Source organism: Talpa europaea (genome assembly GCF_964194135.1).
Source record: "Talpa europaea genome assembly, chromosome: 4".
Taxonomy (NCBI): domain Eukaryota; kingdom Metazoa; phylum Chordata; class Mammalia; order Eulipotyphla; family Talpidae; genus Talpa; species Talpa europaea.
This window is the reverse complement of record NC_140070.1, coordinates 120,776,285-120,800,196: the sequence shown is the minus strand read 5'-3', so window position 1 is coordinate 120,800,196 and position 23,912 is coordinate 120,776,285.

Genomic DNA, 23,912 nt, shown 5'->3' with positions numbered 1-23,912 from the left:
GAGGATGGATTTGCAGCAGAAACTAGTGAATGCTTTCTGCAGCTGATGAGTCACATAAGGAAAAAGTAATATTCAAATTGATGTGGCAAATGGATGTAGAGTTACCAATCAAAGGCAGGTTGCTCGGGAGCTACAGGAAAATGGCTGGGGCCAGGCTGTTCCCAGGTCAGAGCAGCAAAATCACAGAGATAGAGATTGGAGCTGCACAAATGGCCCAGAGAGAACATGTAGGTGAAAAGAGACATGCTAAAACAATATCCTGAAAGGAAACAGATAACTTGAAGAATGGGCAAAGAGACAACCATAAAAGAATACCAAAATGGTCAGAAAGGTGATCAAGAAAGGTGCCCAAGAAATGCACCAAATACAAGAGCATTTCCAGGAGGAGGAAGCATAGTACAAAGGCAGAGAAGACCAATGAGAGAGGGGTCACTGGCATCCGCTGCCTTTAGAAACAAGGACGATGTGCTGTGAGCCTGGGAGGGCACTTCAGTTGAAAGATAAGAGGGCTCACTGGATAGTGTAGCAGCATGATGAGACTGTATTCTGTGTAGCGGAAATTCTGTGGTGAAGTGGAAAAACTACTCCGATTATCGTTTTAAGCCCCTTCATTCCATGTACAGGGACATTTGAAAATGTCAAGCCTATGGGAAAGCAAATGTGGGGGCTGGTAAATGAAACTGACATTGCACAGTAGCGGTCTGAAAGGAGAGTGTCGGTAACACAGTTCAAAGCCCTGGAACAAGCATTCTCACAGAAGCAGACCCAGAGTCATCCCGAGGCAATGTGGCAGACGTTTTTAGAGAAGTTCAGCAGGCTAACCTGACAACCAGGCTCTGCGCACATCTTCCCTTGAGGGCAGCCTGTTTCTGCTCTTTTTCTCTCATCACTTCATCCTCATGATGCTCTCCTTCCTTGCTCCCTCCCCTATAGTCTCAGCCCTCCAGGTAAAGCATGTTTTTTGCAGCACTCTTAGGCAGGAGGGAGTTGAGAGAATGAAACCTTAGGGCAGATGCTGCCGTCATGGAGTGTCCAAGGAGGTTGGGCACAGGACAGACAGAGGCAGACAGGGTGGAGGAAATTATAGCTAATTCCCAAATATGAAAGTTAATGTTACAAATGGGTTAACTGAGTATCTCAATATAGGCACAAGCTAAAAGGAGCTATTAAATCGAATGAGAAAACACAGTGTAACCAAAAGCATGAATATTTTATAGCACACAGCCAGCAGCACTTGGAAATGTCTGCAATCCACATGACTGTCTCCTTATAACCTTAAGTTTACCCTATAGTTCTAGCTTAAAAATTCAAAAATGGTTTTTAATGTTTTATGAATTTTTTAAAAAATTGAGGAAATGTAAATACAATTCAAAAATTTGAACCAACAAGATGTGATTTTTAAAATTTATGAGAAATTCAGAAAATCTTATTTTAACCTTCAGCTTTTAGCATGCCTCTGATTTGATAGCATAAATATTATCTATTTTGACTTATCTGCCTTATATGAGAAAATTTAGAATCTAGTATAGTTGCTGGCTAACTGATTTGACACAAAGTTAAATCATTTAATCTGTTATATTCCTAGTAATTAAAATTATTCAACTTAGATGATCTCCATGGTTCGGGCTAGCCTAAGAATTCTTAAAACATGACACATTATGCTGATAACTCCAATATAATAGCTTATGACCAGCAGGATTACAGAGCTGATGAAAATTAAGATATTATCAATTCAACCCACTTGTTTAACTGAATAATAAAAAGAGGCCCTTAAAGATTCAATGCCTTGCCTAATGTCAAATAGCTTTTCAGATCAAAGTCAGAGGGAGGGCCGATATCGCCACTGCATCATAATCCTTTTCCTGAGGAAGTGACAATGACTATGGGATTGAAACTAGAAACTCAGTAGTGAGTCAGGTGTAAGGGAAAGGATTTCTTAAAAGAAAGTTATTTTCACTGACTTCTAAAGAACTTGAAGCATTTGGAATGGCTGAGGGGAATTGGATAATAAAGTAAAAAATCAAAATACAAGAAGAATAGCAAATGGAGTACATTATGGCCTGCTTAAAACTTTGTTTTGGCTTTTTAAATGCCTTCAAACGTTTTCCACGGCTGGGAACAACAGCCTGTTCATTACTCAGTTCTTACTGTGTCCAAATGTCAGGACTACAATTAGAACTATGTGTTTCTCATTCCCAGCAATGGAGGTATTTTATTTTAATTAAGAATTTATATATAGAATCACCAAGGTAGAGAATAAAGGCAATTATCACTCATTGGTCTTAGTTCTTCGAAGTTCATGCAGAAAACATGAACCCATGTTCATGTTCCAAATTTGCTAATTGACTTATCAGCAAATACTGAAGACAAGAAATCATTTATCACTTCTGCGGTCTAACTACTATCTAACATGAGTATTTTCCTTCAATGTTTTGAGATCTGTTAACATAGTCCTTTAAAACCCAATTTTCTTTGAAAACTAATACAAAAAGAGTAAATCAGTTTGTATGGGATCCATGTTGCTTCTCAGCACTGAGGAATGCCATTTCTGTGTTAGCTTTAGATGAAAGTGAAATTTATATCAGGAGACCAAGGAAACATACAGGGAGTAATAGTGGGAGTAAATGGTAAATTGACAAGATAAGTAAATGACTTGCAAACTTCTAAAGGAAAGCAACAGAGAACCTAAATGCTTTGGGAGAAAAAAACTGAACTTCCAAGAGGTTGTTAACCCCAGGAGAAAAGCACACAAAGATACACAGGGTTTTATGGGTCACCCAGAGGCTGGTGCCCCTCACTGGATTTGGCAGGAGACAGTGTTCAAGTTGAAATGCTCAAATTGTCTCTTATTCTTTTGGGAACACAGCCCTAAAATTTATGTGGGGTTGGCCTTATAATCCCCATTACATAGATGGAAAAATCTAAGAAGAGAGTAAGCTTTCATGATATGCTTACAGATTCAGACCAAAGGATTAATGAAAATAGAAAGTGGGACCTAGTTATCTTCTCTCTCAACCCATTTCTTTCTCACTAGACCAGACTGGAATGGATGACCAGAGGAATAATTCTGCTTTCTTCCCTAGAGAGATTGATAGATATCCATCTATCTCACTGGGGAAATATGGCAAAGGCCAATGGAGGTAGACATGTTATAGTTTGTATAGACATTGGCACTCTTTCTTGTGACTTTTATTGAGTATGCTATATTATTTTTTAAAAGCCTAGGCACAAAAAAGAGTAATCCAAATTCTTATCACAACAATTACATATTACTACACTATTAGAATATTTGCTTCAATTATATTTGTTAATTTGTTTAAACAATTATATTAGATAAATATTATCATCACCTGAAAATAACTAAATGCTTTCAAAAACTACAGGGGGGAAAGTTTTAAAATTATCCAAAAGAAAATCCATAATCTAGAAGAAATCATCCTTGATGTTAAGAAAACATTATTCCACATAACTTTCAATACATATAGAGCTTCAGAAAAAAATATATTCTGTGTTTTATATCCTTATTGGTTCCTTAATTGTAGCAAATGTACCATCTAAGTTAAAAATGTCACTAACAAAAGAAACTGGGTGTGGGTATAAAGGAACTCTCTATACTATCTGCAAATCTAATCAACTCTTTTGCAAATCTAAAACTATTTCAAAATAAATTTTATTTAAAACATTTTTAAAATAAAAGATTTGAATAAAATTATTATCATTTTATAGATGGTATTTAAAAAAAATGGTTTAATCTTATTCCCCATAAGTAATATATAAAAAAAATTAGGAGAAACCCTTCAACCAGTATCAAATTATGTTCCTATAAGTTCAAATTCTTACTTTTTACACTTAAAAAAAATTACCTCAAACTCAAATGTGTACAGCTCTTTACATGTCAATCATGACTCAAGAGTTTTTGTTTTTGTTTTTTTATCAGCACGAATACTACAAATTTTCACTTGTTTTTATGGGACTTTCCCACTAGCTATCATCATCATCATTGTTAATCATCTTCATAAATATTGCTTTAATTTTAAGGCCTACTTTGTGCCAAATACTGTACTAAGGTTTTTTGGTTTTTGTTTTTAGGATGGCTCATTAATTTTTTTAATTTATTTATTTTTAATTATTTTATATATTTTTATAACAATTTTCATTTTTGTACAATATATGCATTTTCATCTTGGTTATAGTCCCCATACAATTCCTACCACCCACCCACCCGTGAACTCTCACCCATGATCCCTTCTGTTCTTCCCACTCTTGTTTTGATCCTACTAAGATTTTCTTTACATTAAATACTTTATGTTTTCCTCACAGCTCATCTGATCTCAGATACGTGCTAAGCCACCCTTCCTAATATTTCTCTAACCTACCCTATTTCAAGAGAAAGACAGACAAAGTGCATAGCTAACAGGCATCCTGAGGAAGCCCTGTTCTTGCATCCAGGGGACAAGCATGGAGAGCTTTGACACTTCCTGTCACTCTCTTCATGCCTCCTTCTCACCTATAAGTCACCAGTGAGAAATGGGGAGGTTAAGAGAAGGTAATCTGTCTGACTGACAAACAGAAATCTATTTTTGTGAAAGTAAACTTACTGAAAGAAAATCAGAAAGTTTTGGGCAAATCTCAATGTTTCTTCTGATCTTACTTCTTTTTATAGACTTTGCCTTATTTATTGTTCTCTTCTGAATTTAGTCTCAGATAGAAGAGAGTCAAAGGGAATAAAAACTGGAATTTAAATTAGGAAGTCTCCAAAAGGAAGGGAAGAATCTTTTACTGTATGTTTATGATGTGGCAAGCTTCTCACGCATTACTTCCTTTAGTTTTCTGGCAAGGTAAGAATTATTTTTTCTACTGTTTGGATAAGAAATTGGGTCTAAGGAAGATATATCCCCTGTCCAGGAGCATACAGTGATGGGTGGAGCCAGAATTAAAACCTCTGTTTGATCTAAAAGTCCGTGTCTAACTAATAGCCATGGTGGGGAGAAATAGTCACCACTAATTCTCTCAGTTAATTCTTGTATAGTTACCATGTATCTGTGGCAGTTTAGCTTCTGAAGATACAGAGGAGAGCATTGCACAGCCCTCGGCTTCAAAGAGTTTGCAATAATGCTGGAGAAGAAAAACAAGATTTAGAGCCTCACACATTGTCCTCCAGGCATCACTGGTATGTTTAAAATACAGAACTGCTCATCTTCTCCAAGAATAAAAGGCAGAAATCACATAGATATTGAAATGCAGAGAGCAATAAGATCTTCAATCGGCCTATTCAGCTGTGGTCAAGAAGATATAAATCTAAAGAAATAGTCAAAGCACTAACTGTGTGACTCTTGATAAAAGATGGCTGCCTGGTGAATTATCAAAGATTTATAGACTGTAAACACCAAGAGGAATGGGATGAAATCAAGTTGGGAGTAATGAGATAAATGAAAAAAGACCACCTCTAAGACATATTATGAAGATTTATTTTAGCATTAAAGAAATGAGACCCAAAGGTATTTCAGCTTGTAACAATTAAGCTAGTAAAGTCTAAACCAATCCAGAAATATATACAGAAATATATACTTAAATGTAAGTATACATAAATTAATTTAATCAGCATCATCTCCAAACCATATTTTACTAAAGCTTCCCACCTCTTTCCTTGACCCAACAAATTGTTAAAATAACAAATTTGCATTTCTTGAACAATTGTTACTAAGAGTCAAAAAATCTCCTTTTATGTAGGAGAAATGTAAACCTTTTTTTTTTCTCTTAGGCAAAACCATGATTTCCTTTAGGGATAGATCTAAGATCCATATATGTTTTTTGTATGTATTATATTTTTCTTACATCATCGTTAATTTTTAAACAGTATATTCTCCCCTCTGATGTGGTTACCATAGTTCTCCCACCAGCAAAACACCCAAAGTCCATCATGATATTCCCTTGTTCTCATCCACCCCCCCAACATACACCCCATTTTTTCCCAGAAGACCCATACACAGAGCATCCCTGCTCTCTCCACAACACGCTCTCTCTTAGCTAAGAGCAGAAGACTCCCGGGAAAACTTGCTGGCAAAATGAGAGAAACATTGGCCACCATTATCGAGCATTCACCACCTCCAAGATACCATTGTGAGGGTTGTAATGTATGTCTCATTCAGTCTTCACAGCCATCCTCGGGAAAGGACATTCTCATTGATATTTTATGGATAAAGAAACTGGCATAGGGGAATGGCTACCTACATTATGGTATAATTCAACACTGAAATATTATCCTGTCCTTAAAATAATATTTTCAAAGATATTTTATGGACAAGACATTATAATAAAAAGTACATGGGTTAAGTTCTCAACTTCTACCTGTGCAACTAGAGCAGTGAGACTAAATGCTAATAACAGGTAGATTGGGCAAGAGTATTAGGATAAGTTTTTAGACTTTTCTATGTGTAGTAATTAAAAAAACAATTTTTATTTTTGTTATATTTTAAAGGAACGAGTTATATCCAGGAAATACACCAAGAAGGTCAAACTTTTTAAAATTATTTTTTTTTTAATGTAGTTGTTCCTCTCAGATATAATCCCCATAGAATTCCCACCACCAGGTCACCCATGAACCATCACCATAGTCTCTTGTGCTGGTCCCTCCTCTCTTGTGATGCCTCTCTCTCCCCTCCCCTACTGAATGTGTCTGATTTATCTTTTGCCTGCTATTTGTTTTCTGTTTTTGTTTTGTTTTTTCCTGATCCCTTGTTTGTTTCCCTTGTATTCCTCCTATAAGCGAAACCATCCAATGTTTTGATGTTTTTCTTTTTCCTCAAGAAAATCTATCATTTTAAGGGCAAGGACATGACTTCTGACTGGCACAACCTAGAGTGGTTTCATGGAAAACACCACATTTGATATAGACCTTGAAAGACAGATAGAACTTTTCACAGGTTGAGACTGGAAACAAAGCAGGTAGTGGGCTACATGCCAAGCAGAGAAGGGCAGAGAAGATCAAGAGTTCTGAGCGAGTGAAAGGAATTTGGGAGAGAAAAGATCTAAAACTGGCAGAAGCTAGATTGCAACCGCCACTGCACGCTTAGTTAAGGAGTTTGTTGTTTATCTGATAGAGAATGCCAGACTTCTGAAGGTTATTTAGTAGAACAGTGTCATAATCTGTCTTAGGACATTATCCTGCCAGGTATCTGCACAAGAAGGAAGATGCAAGAATAAGAGAGGAAGAATAATTACAAAGCCATTGAAATAATTTAGGCCTGAAATAATAGGGCTCAAGGTAACACAACAGCAGAAATAACAAGGGAGGGATAGATGAAAGAGAAATTCTCCTCCCTAACCCCCAACTCTTATTTTCTCATTCCATTTACTTCAGCCACACTGGCCTCCTCTCTGATCCTGGGAGGAGCAAATGCCTTCTTACCCAGGGACCTTATACATCTTATTCCTTCTACCCTTCTCCTATCACCTTTTTCTTTTTTATTGGGTTGCAACTTAAATATTTCTTCTGATAGTGTTGTCTGGATTGCTGAGAGGCCAGGTCTTCCTGTCTCACTGCCTCATAATAACAAGAACTTATTCTTCACTGTGCTTCTCATAATCAATAGCTGAAAAGTAACATTTTTGTCAGTTGTGATGTCAGTTATTGTGTTAAGTCCTTGATAAGTATTATCTTATTTTTAAAATCATCCTATGAGATCAGTATTATTTCAATAGTATTAATATTATATACTATTTTCTAATGAGGGAGCTGAAATTCAGAGTGGCCACTGAGAGCATTATTCAAGTGACTGTTTTTACTCAGCAGATATACTGGCTCACTTATGGGATGTAGTTTGATAAAGTAATTATTAGTATAAGTATAAATCTAAAGGCAGAAAGATTGGGTTATTTTCTTGACTCTGCCACTTACTGGCTATAAGACCCCTGAACAAATTGTTTAATTTCTCTGGACCTCAATTTCCCCTCTGTGAAATGGGATGATGTTAATGTCTCCCTTAGAATCATTAAAATGATTAAATGAATTCAAGACTTAGAATAAGACTGACATATAGAATAAGACTGACATTTAAAACATATAGTTTTAAATGACTGGATGTCATTTAAAACTATTATTAGTTGTGTAAAAATTTGTTTAAAACCTACCAGATTAGTGGGGGCAGAATCTGTTCTTAAGAGGTAATATTTATGTTTACCACTGTATTGTCAAGCGCATAACAAGCTACCTGATCACAGCAGATGCTTGGTAAATAGCTGAATGAATAAGTGGACAAATGAAAATATGAGTTCAGAGAACTTAGCAGCAACAACAATTTTAGAGGGTACTTTAAATTTCTGATGTTTGTTTCATTATTTTTAATTCTATCCACAAACTCAAAAAGGCAGGGAAGAGGTGCTATTCCCATTTTATCATTCAGGACATTGTTTGCTTATGGTCATATAGGTGATTAATGTTAAAGCCAAAAGAAAAAACTAGCCCTCTGATTGCCTGAGGCCATGGGTGCCTTAAAGATAACCCCAGTGAGATGCACCATACCTGAGGTTAAAACACCCCACCTCTTGTATGCATAAATAAATAAATCTTTAAAAGAAAATAAAAATAAATAAAGCAATCATGATTGACAATGCTCTCCTGAGTTGCCCCAGGTCTGAGTCCTGGTCCTGGCCTGAAGACCTCAGCTTTACTCCTTATCCTCCCTTATAGCATCTACTTGTCTCTCTTTGTCAAGCACCCTTTATGGGACCTCCTGTTCACCCCAAGTATGAATGTAGCATCACAGACCAAGCCTAACACCAACCTAGAATGCTTTCATATGACTGTAGCTGATTCCTTCTTGATCAGGTGTAAGAAGACAGACATTTAATGAGTTAATAGAGCCATCCATGATATCATGCAGTAAACCAGAGGAATGGTGGTCACATTAAATACAAATATCAATATAAGAGTCTGCATGAGGGAGGAAACACAGAATCAGATCAACACCAGGCATGTCAAGTTGGGACACCAGTAAGGGAGCAATGATACAGAGTAAGCCATTAACAAGGCCAAGATAGAACTGTAGAAATAATCTATACAAAAGGTATGGTTGATGTCAACAAAGCCAAATCCTATACAATATCATCTAGAGCAGAGCTTTTCAAACTGTGTTCTGTGGTGTACCGGTGTTCCTTACAGGACCATCAGAGAGAGTCAGTTGACAGGTTTAGGGCCTCCGACCCTGCTTCAAACAGCACAGGACCAAATTTACTTGATTTATTTTGAATTTCAGTATCATAATTTATTTAATAAAGACAGAAAGTGTGACTAGAAGTGATGTTTGAAGCGCAAAAGTGGTAAGTTTTCTCTCCCCACTGTCAATGCCTCTTACACCATCTCTGGCCTCTCATAGACACATGGCAGGGAGAAATCATTAACTTGAATTTCATTCTGATAGTGAATAAGCACTTGGCACTGAGGACTCTAACTGAATAATATTCAGGTGACTCATGTGTGATTTAGAAAATGTTTTGATGTTCTAGTCTGGTTCCAATTCAATGAATCAGTTACAGGTTCAAACTGGTTCACTGGAGTTTTATAAGAAAAAACTTTGTTTCATTTCTCAGTTCAGTAGAATATAAAAATAATAATATTTGGATTTGATTTAAGGTTCAGCAAGTTTATGTAATTCATTCCAGGCTTTTGTTCATGGCTTGCCTCTGTACCAGTTTCTGTTTGGGAAAAATGCCCTATAGATCTCTACAAATCAATCATAGTAGGTTGTGTTCTGGTCTCCATCTAAAATAACAAGACAGAGCCATCCATGATATCATGCATGATATCACCATGATATCATGGTTAAACTCTCCTTGAATTCAGGGCAAAATTTAGGTCTAATCTCAAAGAAGAACACCTGCCGAGGACCTCTCCTGAGAGAAGGACCCAGATTACAGGATGAACTAAGGAGAATAGCACTACAGGAATGAAAAATTACATCAGACACAGTTGCCCATTTTAGAGTCTCATGTTTTGGATGGATTAGCACCTACTTGCTATTTCTGTCTGGGCTCAGTTCCCAGGACTCACCCAAGGCCCCTCATCCATAGAAGACTAGAACCAAAGCAGGACAAATCAAAACTGCCACAAGCGTTCAAGTAAAGGTAGATCCCAGCTTCCTTTAACCAAGCCTCAGAGAATTCAAACATCAAAAACAAAAACAAATCTCTGCTTCCAGAATTTCTAGATCTTTTTACTCCTTGCTTGGTTGACACCCAGCTCATGAGCAACTCAAATTTTTAAAAACATTTCTCATAATTGCCTTGAAATTTTAAAAACATATATTCATTTTGCAGCTGCAAATTGTCTGCATTGAAATGATTGACTAAAGAAAATGGCTGAATTCCACAGTGGCAAATATGTAACATTGCTTAGAGTCAATTTTTTCATTTCAAACATACACATTGAAACAATACATAATTTATCCAGTGTGATCCCTTTGACCTCTATGTTAGTAATTTCCATATCTTAAATTTGGGAGCTCTTACAAAAATTCAGGTGGTTTTCCATTGTCCAGCTTCTGCCAATAACTCTATCTAGAACAGAGGTTGCCACAAAGGAGATTGTGCATTATTAAAGAGGTCTAGAACCCTGTGAAATATGGAAAGTTGGGTCTGGAGCCAGACAACCTTAGGTAAAAATCACAACTCTTCAGTTGACTTGGCAGGTAAACTTGGGTAAGTCAATCGATTAATTTTTCTGAAGATGCTTCCTCCATTGCAAAATGGACTGTCATAGGATTACAAGGGACTTGATAGCAACAAACTTGGCACATAGAATATGCTCAATACACATTTGTTCATCTTCCTATCCTTCTCTCATAAATGAGGGATCATCTATTCATGTCCCATCAACCATATTATCTGGAAGAGATGAAATCATGACTTACCCTACAAAATGAGACTTGTATTTTTCCTACGATACCATGGAAGAAAATGGAAAATTGTAGGAAATGCTTCTGCAAACTTGTGTTGCTGGCAATGTTCATCAATGTTCATCAATGTAAAAGATCTTTCAAAAAAGCACAGGTGACCTGGAATCAGAAATTTGAGTTTAAACACCATGTCATTGATTCACTGTCAGACATGAACAATTTATGTAACATTTCTGAGTATTTATCCTTCATCTATAAAGTGAAGATTTTATATTAGACTTCCACATGTGGTTGTGAAAAGGATAAAATAATTATGTAAGTAAAGTACCTGGCACATGGTAGCATCGAGTATTTACTATCATGTTACCTTACACTGGCATATAGTATAATCTAAGATTATAAAAGTAATTTATAAATGCTTATGTCTTCTTTGTAAAATAATTAAGTCTATTAAAAACCCTCTGTTGACTGTGTCATTGAAATTTAAGGATTCATGTTGATTAAATTATTTAAAACTGATATTTATTTCATTCTCTCTATTAAAAGCCTTAACTTCCAAAGTGACCAGAAAGAAAAGCCAAACTTCTTTGTAATCATACATTATAGCCCTTACCTTTTGATTATCTGGTAATGTTTTCACAAAACATCTAACTACAAAGAAAATCATAGTGAGATCAATTTATACAATGTCATTTTGTGAATTTTGCCTTTAAAAGTAGTTTTGAAGTCTGACTGTGTGACTTTAAAAATTCACTTAAGGAGTTAGAATATCCCAGGAGCGCACTTTTATATCTGGTTCAGCTTCACCGCTAGATTGTTCCTTGTTCTAGGAACGTTCCTGTTTGTTCTCCTATGTGCATGTGAAAAATGCTATCTCATTTTAACTTATTTCACTTTTATAATAACATCCTCCAGGAAACAAATGTTCCCTTAAATGTTCAGATACTGCCTCAACTTTGTCCCTGAAAACCTTCTGTTAATTTTCTTTTATCAGAGTGACCATTTGATTTACGGTCACAGGTAGAAAAGAACAGACCCACAGCTGCTGATTATGCTGCTTGCCCTCCACCTGTATTTTATGACTCATAAAATATGCTAATCTGATAACATTGTATTTGAATAAGTTGTTGCTTCTCAAAGACTAAGAATGATATTATGGAGATACCACCCAATGCAATCAAATATTCTGCTCCTGTATTTCAGTGACTGATTTTCCAAAGAAAAGAGAAGAATATAAATTTTGATAGAGGAAGAAAAGTGAAACTTGAACATCCAGAAAAATATGAATGAGGTTGGCTGTAATCTTCTGGCCAGTGCTGATTAGTGTAAATAGCCATTAGCTAGCTTTAATTAAGAAAATAGATTAACTCTAAAATAACAATATAAGATACTGGTACATCTTTGTAACAGTTTCAAAATATATCCATCACAATCTTCCTATGTGAGCGATACTAGAGCTAGGTTATCATGTGTCTCAGAAAACCACCCTCCCCAGGCCTGCCCAACCTTCTTCTAAAACCCTCCCCTTTAACACCATTCTCAAATTCTGCATCAATACTTGATGCTGAAAGAAGACTGAACATGAGGAGTCAAGAGCACTTGGCTTCCCTCGGTGAATGCCAGATTCTATTCTTATTTGGTCTTGTAAATAAATATTTTTTGAAAAGGAGACCTTTGAAACAAACAAACAAAAATAATTTGATTCTGATTTCTATCAGTTAAAATGCATTCATTTATTGTTTTTCTTCCTATAACACAGAACATAAATTGGAGAATAAATATGATCAAATGTTGGCAAAGGGTGGTTAGCCACAATTCCAAGATTGGAGAATGAAATCAGATGATCAATACAGTATTCCCTTTCAGGGAATTACAGTCCAAAACTATAGAGAACATGACAAATTTTTGTAAGTACCCAGTTCAAAGTCGAGCCAAAGGAATCAAAGCATCATTATTTAGGATATGCAAAAGACTGTCTAGGAACACATATAATAGAATACCATGCAAGACTATTTTCTGGCTTTTGTATTAGGGAATTTTAGAGTCTCCTGCATTTGGAGAAAGGAAAAAATCATGGTAGAGGAAGGTAACTGCTCAAATCTTATAAAAAAAAAAAAACTCTAGCTGGGTTGTTCTGAATAGAATACTTCCAACTATGTATATTTTACAACCATCATATACATGAAAACACACCCAGTTTTAATTGCTCATGGTACAAGAGTATGAACTACTTTCATTATAAGATCACTGTCTACTTAAATACCTCCTCCTGACATTAACTTGGTAATACAACTTTAACTGGTTTAAATAAAATAATTAGTTGATCCAGTGTATATAATGAATATTTTCATTCAGATCACTCATTTTCTCTAATATTTTGACTAGTAGCTACATCATAATCCCAAAAATTTCATGCAAGCCACAATTAGTTTTCCAAATTTCTACTTTTTGTCTCCCTTCTTGCATTTTTAGTACCAGCCATGTTTATTTTTTTTTGTTTTTATTAATTTTTGTTTGTTTGTTTTATTTTTTTTTGTTTTTATTAATTTTTTAGTACCAGCCATGTTTAATTACTCATTGTTCTCTATAGAGGTGCCTAAATTATCCTCCATTTGTATGTCTGTTCATAAGACTTCTTCCAGTGATTTGTTCATTATTATAAATAGTAGGTTCGATGGTATAGAGTAAGCAAAGATGAAGTGAAAGTAATTCTATAGGAAAAAATTAACAGAAGCAGAGGGATAATACCTCCTGTGAGGGAGGGTGGTAAAGTGCAATTCCTTTATCAAAATTCTCAAGGACTGGGTCAAGTTCAGAGCAATAAAATGATCAGGTCTATCTGAAGGGTCTGATTTGATTGAGATGAGGGTGGGAGGTTTGAGAAACATGAGTGAACACATATCGGGACTATAATAAATCAGAAAGGTCAAGAATAACAAACAGGGTCCTGCTCTGAGGAATAAAACCATCAATATTCTAAGACCATAGTCACCTTTGAACATTTCATGTAATGTTTTTGAGTAGCTGCTATGTGAAAAGCTTTGTGTTAGTCTCTGATAAGCACATAAAGATCAGTAAGACAAACTACTTGACCTCTAAAAGTATGCAAAGAACTGAAAAATTTAAGAAACAAAGGAAAGCGAAGTGGCAAGGGTGGGCTCAGAGAATAACCCACAATGAATTGCCAAACTGAAACTTCTTATTAAATTTGGGGCCATTTACAGTAAGATTAAATGCTCTACATGTCTCCAAGGGCATGTAGAGTTGCCAGCATATGTAGGTATTGATTCTGAGAAATCTAGAAAGATGAAATAATGTCAATATACTTGCAATGTGACCAGGTATTACCAACAGATTTATAATGATAGTGTTGCCAAATACATTTCTGAATCTTGAATGCTAAAAAAAGATCTCGCTTATCTCAGCATCTACCATATAGCTTCTTTCCTGTCCTTCTTCTACATGTGTGGATGACCTGAGTCCACATCCTTGACACTTCTTTTAAAAGACTCTCTGTAATTATAGAACCATTTGTGTACATGGAAGAACTGCAACAAGTAAGGAGGTACAAGGGATGAAATGGGCAGACTTTTAGCTCCCTCTCAGACAAGGTCCAGACCCAACACTCTCCTGGAACTACTGCCAACAAAACCTACAATCTAAGTTAAAATATGTGTTTGACCCAGAGTCAATTTCAAAATAAGTGTCCTAACACTCTCATCCAACAAATTGCCCACCATTCATATTTCCTATAAAGTCATCATTAAAACCAAGGCTATGAATTATTGACACCTGTTGATTCCAGTGGCAGAGAGAATAAACCCTTCCAAACTGTTTGCTATACTTTCTTACCTGGACCACAACTGAATTCACAGATTCTTTCTTGGAAATAGTTGTCTCAACTTCGGATCCTTACTGCTAGCCTATGATCTGCAGATATCAGCTTACTATAAATCCAAGGAGGTATAGGGAACAGACCATTCCCTCCATCTTTCTCTTTTCTTTCTCTTTGCTATATTTTACCTTAACAGATACAAAATAAAAATTATTGTACTACATGAATCATAGATGCATATTGATATAGGGGATATAACAAATTGGGACCTGAGCTTCACACCCACCAAGAAATATTTTCCAAACATGCAGGGACCCTGCTCTACAGCCAGAGCAGACCTCTCCTGTCTCGCCCGCTGCTCCCCTCAGAAGTGCATTTTGTCAGCCTGCCTGTTCTGTTCCCCTCTCTGTCTTTGGTGAATCCTCTCACCCTCCCACACATCTGGCTTGTATCCCGGTTCTTGTATAAATAAATAATCTTTTAAAAAAAGAAGAAGCAAATTGCAATTATGTGGAAGAGTGAATATATGTGGAATACCTTCTTTTGCAATGTTCAATGTGTAAGGTTTCTTTGCAAGAAGAGAAACAGACCAAAAATCTCAACGATGCTGCACAGTCTCCCAAATATAGAATGTTTCCACTATCTCCTGATGGAAGATTAATTCTCAAAAGGATTCAAATAACTGAACACCGAGAAAGGCTGAGATCTATTCTATTCTTAACTTAATCGTTGGAGGTGAAAATTACTTGTCACACACTACCCAACCTTCTTGGCCATCTTCCCACTTCATGTTCACTCCTCTTTGTGACTCACGAACCATTCAGTGCCTTCTGAGATTTCTGATGAAGATGTCATTCACAGTGGTACTTCCTGCCTAAGACAGACAAAAAAAGGGACTGACCGGTTATTAATGTTGTAAGTCACTGCTACACTGAGCTAGGGGACACATATTGTTTTAGTCAAAAGAGCATGCAACTGTTTTTTCTCACAATCCTCAAAAAGACAAGGCTATCCAGTTTCTCTCTGTCCAAATGATAATCCTTAATTTCCTTCTGCTGCCCTAGTAGGAGGATGGATGGATGGATGGATGGTTGTATGGATGGATGGTTGTATGGATGGCCCCCTAACTAGAGCTAGAGTATTTAAAGAATTAGAAAGGAAAATTCAAATCTTATGTGTGCTATTTGTAGCAATACAAATTTAAAAGTTTTTTGAGGGAAGGTGGTCTACTATGTAAAATTCATCTTATGGATTTCAACTTCTCTTGCCACTATTTGAATTTTACTAAGAGTTAATATTTGTGATATAATTCTCAAGCCCCACAAGCATACCCAGCATAATGGATCTAGATATTAATCCTCCTATGGAGAAAATAGTAATTCTTGCCACCACTTCATGCCATGCATGGTTTCCAATTTTGCCTAGCAAATGTTACCCATTAAAATGAAAATGTGACCTATTTAGTTTGCACTCATTGCAACAAGTTGACCGTGCAACAGGTTTGGGAACAGTTTAATTGAAATCATGAATTATTCTGCATCATCTGAAAGGCAACACTATGTTATTCTGTTTCCTTTGGAAACAAAATAGCATGATGCCTCAGGAACTGTAAGCATGACAAAACAGAGACTCAAAGCTCTGAAACCTGTCTGATGGTTGGGTGTGTTCCTCCAGCTTTACCTCTGTAACAGCACAGGAGTGCTGGGGAAAGGCAGTTCGCATACTATTCTCCTAACCTCTTGGACCAAACTAAGGCTCATACTCTAGTTCAGTGGTTCAAAACCCAGGCCAGATTCCTTAAAATCCAAAATGAACAGTTGTCCTCTGTCTGATACAGGATCATAGCAAGAAGTGTTTAAGAAGGCAGGAAGAGGGAAGCTGAGATTAAATTTAAAGAGCAGCTCAGTTGCTGGAGGCTTCTATGTGTTTGAATTGATAAACTCAACTCAAAAATGAGGGCTTTAAGGAAGAAGGTCTTGGTCTCACCATCTCACCAAGCCTGGGGTGAAACAGGAGAGACAGAGGCAGTGGAAGGCACAGTGGCACAAGCTGAACCCAATGGAACGGGAGAACTCATCTCTCCCTACCCCATTTGGGATATAGTGCGGAACCTAGACTGTGGAGGTCAGAGGGAATTGACCTCTGTTTTGGTGTATGATTCTTTCTGCTTTGGGACATAGCAGGAAACAGCACCCTAGACAAGGTAGGACTCTTCTGTTGTGGAAGATCTGGAGGAAGGTCAGCAGTGTCCAGCAAAGACTTGATTGAGCAAGTGCTCACTGGGAGATAAGCCAAAAGAGCTGCTTGGGGAGAGTACTGAACCAGTGTGCTTGAGCTGAGGGAACTAAGAGCCAGAACAATTTGGATACAAAATGCTGAGTTGTTCTCCTCCCTAGAGACACAAAGATTACTAAAACAAATCTCCAATAGACGTGAGATTCTGGTTTCCAACATTTAGAATATCTCTCACACAGGTACATATACACAAAATCTATACACACCTACAAAACACACCTTCCTCACAATGAGTTAGTTTTCACACCAGGTAAAAGAAAAAGCAAATGCCAGCTTTAAACGTAGTGGTGGCAGGCTCATTCTGAGAATCTCCATTTCACAGGCATCTATAAGTGAATGCAAGTATTATCTGGCACACTTGTCATGCAGTGTTCCCCACACCAGGTTCTCGGGGCTCATGACATAACTCTGCCTCACCTTTTGTGTCAAACCCCTTCTTCACCCTGGTACATGGTCAAGCCAGAAAGCTGAAATACTTGCCATCCAGATATTTGTTCCATGTCTCTCACATACCAGTCATTCAAACCTGAGTCCATTTTAAACATTTACATTTGGCATAAACTTATTTTCAACTTATTATCATTATAAAGATCTTTACTTAATAAATGACAAATCATTATAACTATGAAAATTCAATACTTCAATCATTGCTCAATATCTACTAATTCATAGTTGTTAGTACCAGAAACAACTGTTTTTGTTAGACTTTCATAATCTTGTTGACATCATCATTAGTGAGACCCAAAAGGACATTCCACCTGTCTGCCTCATACCATGTAATTTGTCCATTTTTATCAAACAAATTTTGGACTTTGAATTTAAAGTTAGATATAGTTGGGACTCCCTGGTGACGCAGCGGTTGAGCGCTGGGCTGCAAAGCTGCCCACAGCCTCTGCAGTGCAGGTTCGGTCCCCGGCCACCTGCGAGGGTCCCACATAGCGTGCAGGAGGGGTCCCACATGGCATGCAGACCCCTCCTGTGATGCCCACTGCTCCCCTCAGCAGTGTATTTCGTCAGTCTGCCTGTTCTGCTCCCTGCTCTGGCTCTGGTGAATTCTCTCACCCTCCTGCTCTTCTGACTGTACCCAGTGCTTGTATAAATAAATAAATAAATCTTTAAAAAAAAAGTAGTTAGATATAGTTAATTCACTGTTTGAGTAGTTAGACTCTGTGACTCAGATAATTGTATGGGGAATATAAAAATAAAATTTATTAATTAAAAAAATAAATAAATAAATAAAATACATGCCTTAATATTTGCAAAGTGAAAAAAAAATTAGTGTCTAGTACCCCAACACATGGAGTCACAAGTACATCCTATACAAAATATTCCTTTGATTTGTGTGAATTATGCTTTTAAGATGTATCATTAATAAATTCAAATTGAGGGAACCAAGACAAAATTAAATGCCATGCGTGGTTTCTGTGTGTTGGGATCTTAAAATCATATAACATATAATCTGAAATATATAATTACATGTTATATATGTATTCAGAAATAAAAAGTGTACTCTCTCATCCTCCTGGTATTCTATTCATCTTCTTGTGGAACAAAGGTGTAAACTGGTCGAGTATTTCAGTCATCTGGGGCCTCTTTCCAAGAACCATCTTGCTCTATTATGTGGTCTCTTCTGAGCATTGTTTTCTCCTGAGGTCAGGGTTTCTTGTGACACAGGCATGGACAGAAGTACCTTATGATACAGCGGAACTTTGGTAGAATCTTGTGATAGAACAGTGAACCAGTGAACTCTGGCAGAGAGAGTGGTCAGCAGATCCTTCACCAATTCTAATAATCGCTAGAGGCTAATTAATTGCATTGATCTTTAGGGTGAAATTATAGAAAGAAAAAATTCTGAGGCTCCACACTATCTGATTCTAATATTCTATGGATCAGTGAATATAAGTGATCTGACATAAGTAAAATAAATGAAGGTCAACACAAGGAGAGATGGTTTATGAAGAAGTCTGTAACAAACTCCTAAAAGGAAGCTGGGGACAGTCATCATTCACAAGATGATACAAGAAACCAAGGACTCATAATGAACACTGCACATGGTGGTTACTGTCCATCTGTAATACACTATTCTCCCTTTCCAGCATCTAAATGGACATTCAACTTGAATGTTCTATGAGATGAACTTTGAACTGATTATGTCCCACAGTGATCTCATTAGTTCTGTCAATCCTGTTTCTCCCACTGTTTGTATTAAGGGTTCCCTACACTCTCTTAGCCAATCAAACTTGAAATTTATTAGCCTTCTTTCTGTCCCTGGAAACTCTCCAAACATGGTTCAATCATTCAAATTCTACTTCCACAATTCATTACAAGTATGTCCTTTTCACCTTCAGTACCTTAGTTCTGAATGCTTAGTGAATTTCCAAAATACCTCATTCCCTTCCTCATCTCTCTCTCTCTCCCCTCCCTGCCCCCCACTAAAATCTTATCACCAAAACCAAGATCACCTAGATTTCTCTCCAATGTTTTTCTCAAAAAGTTTTATAGTTTTGTGTTTTGCACTTAGGTCAATGATTCCATTTTGAGTTCACTTTTGTGAAAGGAGTAAAATGTGCATCTCTGCTTGTTTCTCTATTTATTTATTATTTGCATATGAATGTCCAATCATTTCAGCTCCATTTGTTGAACAGACTACCTTTTGTTCTTTGAATTGTCTTCATGCCTTTGTCAAAGAGCAGTTGACTCTATTTGTTTAGGTCTAGTTCTGGGCTCTCAATTCTGTTGCATTGATCTATGTATCTATTATGTTGCCAATACCACACTGTCTTGATTGCTTTATACTTAATCTTGACATCAGGTAGTATGATGCCTGTTGTTCTTCAGAATTGTGTTAGATTTTCTGGGCTTTTTGCATTTCTGTACAAACTTTATAATTAGTTTGTCAATATCTGAAAAATAGTTTTCTGGGGTTTTGATTATTTTATGTTAAATCTATAGACCAAGATGAGAAGGACTAACATCTTAAAATTGAGTCTTTTAACCCTTGAATGGGAAATATCTTTTTACTTAGATTTTTCTTCAACTTCATCAGAATTTTGTAGTTTTCCATATGTAGATGTTGTATATATTTTTATCTTTATACCTAAGTATTTCTTTTTTTGGTTAGAATTGTTTATTGCTGGTATACATGAAAATAATTGACTCGTACATTAATCTTCACTCATTAGTACCAGAAAATCTTTCGTCAATTCTTCTAGATATTCTGCAAAAACAATAACTTATCTGTAAACAAAGAAAGTTTTATTCTTCTTTCTCAAAATATACATTTTGTTTCTTTTTGTTGTCTTACTGTAGTTGCTAGGACTTTCAGTATGATATGGAATAGGAGTGGTGAGAGAAAACTCTTATCTTTGTCCTGATCTTAGGGGAAAAGCATTACCCTTAAAGCATACCATAAAGTATGATGTTAACTGTAGTTTTTCTGTGCATGTTTTTTAATCAACTTGAGGAAGTTCTTCTCTATTACAAGTTTGTCAAGAATTTATTATGAAAAGAAAGATCTCACTTTTAAAGACACAAACTTTTTATTTTTATTTTTCATCTCTGTATGTTTCCAAATTATGCTTATTTATCCATTTTATTTTTATCTCTTGGTTTCTAAAATGGTATAATTAAGCCATCTGGAGATTTTTATAAGACTTACTAAATAGCTTGGATTTCACCCCCAGGTAAAATAAATTACTGCAATCATGTGTAATAACACACAGTAGTTTATTCTAAGTATCTGTAAGATTTGTTTGGGGAAAAACAATCAGGATAGAGCTGCCGTTTTTTTTTTTTCCCCAAGCAAGACTTTCAGCAAGAAAATACTGTAGAAATGCATACATGGCATACTTTGACATTGAGGTTGCGATAGTTAAATGACAGAAATAGTCTACAAATAAAAGTGCAAATATTTCTCCTTTTCTAAAAAAGGGTTCATTTACCCATGAGAAATAGCATTCTGATAGTGTAAATATAGAATGAAGATCAGCACTCTAGCCATGTGCATTCACTAACTGTGCAATCTTGGGTAAATCATCCAACATCTCTCTAGTTTTATGGTAACACTCGTCAAGATCAAGGACATCACATTCACCACCACCACTATTGTGTGCTCTCCACCTACTTCACATTGTTAATTCATGGTAAGTGAGATGACGGATATGAAACTGCTTTTTATAATTTTCAAGCTCAATAGAAATGGTAAACATTATTATTATTAGAAGTATAAGTTAGGAAGAAGAAATTCTGATATTTGCTAATCAGATTTTACATTTAAACACTATCACTAACACAAATGCATTTTCTGGGATTTAAAGTTTTAAGTTGAACTTCATTGCTAGGAAAAAATCATGAGGGATAATTAAGACACTAAAGACTAAAGTTTTCAAAATGAGTCACCAATTTCAAATCTAGACTCATCACATATAAATCCAATCATGTCAGTTTGTCTTGTTTGGTCCACTTCTTCACTAAGTGAGATGATTGATCATTTAGAGGAGCTCAGAGTAATGGTTCTGAATGAGAACATCAGAATATTTGCTATTCTAAATAGCATAGAAATGACCCACCCATTTCAACTTTTCCTAAGCTGCAAGATATTTGACTTGGCAGTTTTTTTGTAAAGTCATTCCTTCACTTAGCTAACCCTAAGTTCCAACTCTGTACAGGACACCCTGAAGGAAATACAGAGATAGAAAGAAAAGTTTCCCTGTGGTACTTACATATCCTGGAATACAACTCAGCAACAAAAGAAGAAAACTACTGCAGGCAACAGCCTGAATGAATCTCAAGGAAATTATGCTGAGTGGGTAAAAATCAATCTCCAAAAGATGTCCACTGCATGATTTCTTTTATATAACAGTCACAAAATAACAGAAAATTATAGAAATGGAAAATGTATTAGTAGTTGTCAGGAGTTGTGGTTTACAGTGGATGGGACAGAAGTGACTATAAAAATGTCACAAAGTGAATCGTGATGACTGTCTTGATTATGCTGGTGGTTACAGAAGGATAAACATGTGATAAGTTGTATAGTGCTATATAATGGGTGAGTCATAATGTAAACTATGAACTCTGGGAAATGATGATGGGACAATCTATCAATTGCAACAAATGTACTACTGTTGGGGGAGGGGGGAGCAATGTTGATAAAACAGGAGACTATGCCTGTGTAGGAATAGCTGAGATATAGGAAATCAGTGTATCCTCCCCTCGATTTTTCTGTGATTCTAAAACTGCTCTAAAAATTAATTTTAATTAAAAAATCAAAAGAAGAATAACAGCTTGTGATGTGAAAATTTTATGAAGTAGTGATGGGAATTTCCATAGTAAAGTTTATTGAAACACACAAACACACACATTGAGGTCACTGGTGGAATCCCACCAGGAAAGTCCTACACAAGCCTTCTCATAGCCCCTGATTACAAACAAAGATGTGAAATACACCGCTGAGTGACTATCAGTTGAGTCATCTACAACTGTGTCTGGTTATTAGGAGTCCTTTAGGGTCTGATAGAAATGAAAAAGCCCAAGGCATAAAATAAAATATTCAGAGTACCTAAGCAAGGAAGGTTTCCAAGAAGGAAGTGCTTAACAGAGACTAAGGTAAATGAGAAAGTCTACAGGTAGGAAGGAGGCAAGAGAGAATTTCAGGCAAGGGGGACCTATGTGCAAAGACCCAGAGAGAGAGCACATTATGGCCAAGAAAGAGAGGAGGCTCACTATCAGTGCATTGATGTTGGGGGGAAGGTAGAGCTGGTGACAGACATGCAGACTCAAACTCAGCCCTGAACATTTCCCAGGCCTAAGGTGCCAGAGTAAGGAGTGTCCTCAGATACACCCAAAAGAGAACCGCTGTGCACCATCACACTTACTGCCTACATCATCTTGAGACACTGAAACTCAACCTGCCCAGCCTGGCAGTCTAGCTCACCTCCAGAGCAGCAGTGAGCTGAGTAGGAAGGCCAAGAGGCTACTTCTGTCCAGTGAGGTCAAAGCTACCATAAAGCTAAGCATATATGTATGAATGAGTGTATGTATGTTTTCAAACTAAGTGGTCAGCACCTCTCAGCTTGATGTCAGCTTCTTTTTCACCTTATCCAAAGCTATGAGACAGAGGAGCAGGCAAATATGGTGGTGTAGAAGCACTGGGTTTGGAACCAGGTGAACTCAATATAAAAAAAACTCTAAATCCCCTACAAGCTATGAATATTTGGGCAAGTTCATTTTATAGAGCTTTATTTTTCTGACCATAAAATGGGGACAGGAATCTCCCACACAGAACTCTTGTTAAATTGAATGGAGAAATATATTTCACCATGAATGGAGAAAGCCATTCACTAGCCATGGTCCCTAAGAGATACGTTCTTCGGTTTAGGGTTTTTTGTTTGTTTATTTGGTTGGTTGGTTGGTTATTTTTATTTTTTTATTGAAGTAGCATTGGTTTATAACATTATATAGGTTTCAGTACAATCTTATAAATCAGCATTGGCATATACTACATTGTGTGCACCACTAGAATTTTTGTTATCTTCAAGCATACAATTGACTACTTTTACCAGATTTATCCACTCCTCCCCTTTTTCTTTCATATATCCACTGATTTGTTCTCATAGTGTAAGATTTTTTTGTTGTGCTTTGTTCATTCATCTTGTCTTTTTAAAATTCTACCCTATATGAGTGAAATTCCCCCATCATGTCTTTCTCTACCTGACTTATTTCACTAAGTATAAGACCCTCCAGCTCCAGCCTGCCATATGCAACAACATAATGCTCTTGTTTTGTATACTTTTGCTCTTTTAATGATAGTTTCCCTCCCTGTTTAAGATTCAAGATTCTCCTGTGTTCTCTCACTGCTTTTGATGTTTGGGGTTCTCCTAAAGTAAATCCCT